The sequence below is a fragment of the Pygoscelis adeliae genome, unplaced genomic scaffold (genome assembly GCF_000699105.1).
Source record: "Pygoscelis adeliae isolate BGI_AS28 unplaced genomic scaffold, ASM69910v1 Scaffold190, whole genome shotgun sequence".
In the NCBI taxonomy this organism is placed as follows: Eukaryota; Metazoa; Chordata; class Aves; order Sphenisciformes; family Spheniscidae; genus Pygoscelis; species Pygoscelis adeliae.
This window is the reverse complement of record NW_008823922.1, coordinates 99,160-101,386: the sequence shown is the minus strand read 5'-3', so window position 1 is coordinate 101,386 and position 2,227 is coordinate 99,160.

Sequence of the window (2,227 nt, the reverse complement as noted above, 5' to 3'; positions counted from 1 at the left end):
AATTTTTTATGCTGAGGGTGGTGAAGCACTGGCACAGGTTGCCCAGAGAGGTGGTGGATGCCCCATCCCTGGAAACATTCAAGGTCAGGCTGGACGGGGCTCTGAGCAACCTGATCTAGTTGAAGATGTCCCCGCCCACGGCAGGGGGGGTGGACTAGATGACCTTTAGAGGTCCCTTCCAACCCAAACTATTCTATGATTCTATGATTTATGTATGCAAAGCTGCATACCTCTAACAGGAGAGGCTGAGAGGTGGATTCCAGCAAAGGCAGTTTGCAGCCTATTGATAGGGCAGGCGCCGGCTATCTCCTGAGCCAGCGAGTGCCTGGCCATATCAACTGGCTATTATGGGAGAGGAAGTTGTGATTCTGTCCTTTGGGAGCAAGGGAGGGAATGGAGGGTAGTAAAATATTTACAAAAGAAAGCTTCATAAATCTGTTTCCATCCAACCCAGAATGCTAACTTTTTCAAACTCTCCATCCCCCAAGGGAAGGGAAAGTTGCTCCATTTGTAGCTTTTTTCTCAGGGTAGTCATAAAGACAGTGAGCATGAGAGAAAATAAATTCTAGCTCTGTATAAAAATGGTAGCATAGAAATGACGTATGCATTTTATTACTGCTATCATGCATTACACATCTGGCTTCTCCAGATAATAGCCATATTTATAATTCATACAGTCTGTGTTTGAATATCCCATGAAGAAGGTATTTAAGGAGAAACTTCTTTGCTAGTCATAGCACAGCAATGTTGAAAGCAGGATGGGGTGTTGGTCAATGGAATGTCTCTGTTTTAGACATGACACCTTATACAGGGCTGCTAGCTCCAAAATCAGGTTATGAATGCCCTGCAGGTATAATACCAGAAAATAAAATAGTATACCTTACACAACATAAATACAGGTAGAGGAAGAGAAGTGATGATTCATTATCTGTTCAATCTAAAAAGATTGCTGATTCATATGCTACATCCTAAAGCTTCACAAGTCTAAAGGTATTTTTGACTATTGTCAAATCTCTATAAAAAGATGCTGTGCACAGGAGCATGCCCATGCTTTCTGTCATTGATCTTGTTCTAAATCAAAAGGTCTAGATCAGCCTTAGACTCATTGGTATGTAATGTCTCTTCTAGTGTGTCCTACTTCTACCATCCCTTGTTATAAGCTTTACAGGTAATATAGCATTAGTTTTGTCCTCTGTGTTTTTAAACGGCATGTAGAACTTTAAAAACACATAATATAGTCTACACCACACTACAGCTTTTGTAAATTGCATTCCAGGCTCATGCTTGTGCCCCATTTTTTATGATAGCCGTATACAAAAATGAACACTAATCAATCCCTCTTGCAGGTAAAGGTTATTCTGTCCAACACAAGGAGCTTCCTGGACTCAGTCATCTTTTTTTTTTTTACATCAGTTTGTTGAAATTAGCAAAACTTCCTTTCTACCATTTTTATCAAAATAAGGCATTAATCTCTATTTTGTTTAAACTGTATAAACCTACCGGAGTCAGATGCAATGTTGATTAAAAACAACTGTGCCTAATGAAACTGCAGATTTTCTGAAAAACATGAGACCTACTCCAGTGTAAGCACATCAAATTAGTGTGAAGTGATGAATAACTTGTTACCATATAAATATAGAAGGTCCCTGCCATGATTCTCCGGCTGACATTTCTAATGATAGGTTCTCAGCTAAGTCAACAGAGATATTTGTCTTGCTTTCGTGGGTCTTTGAGGTCCTCTGTTCTTAGGATCGTTTCCTTTCTTTATCCATATGAATTTGAAAGAGTAATTATACTCCTGAAGATCTTTCCCTGAACAACGTTACCACTCTCGGTGTGTAACCCTTACAATGCAAGTAATAACAAGGGTGGAAACTCCCACTTGAAACTCCCTACTACCAGTCTTTTCCTGATGGGGCAAGGAGATGCTTAGAAAGCCATTCAGTGGGATGTGCTCCGAGTGTTGAGACAGTTCTGCTTTCACTGTGCATCATCACCACAGCCACAATAGTTTGCACAAATTTAACAGAGCACGAGGTTCCCTTGAATACGTGGGTTTCTGTACTTCAGTGCCAGTATAATTCAATCAGCTTGAACGGCGATAGCCAACACCAATCTGTTGCAATGCTGAAAAGAAACACCGTAAAAAAACTATGATCATTTCAAGAAGTGTTGCCTAATACTTATTTCATCCGTCTGTATTGTTTATGGAAGAAGTGGTTCAGCA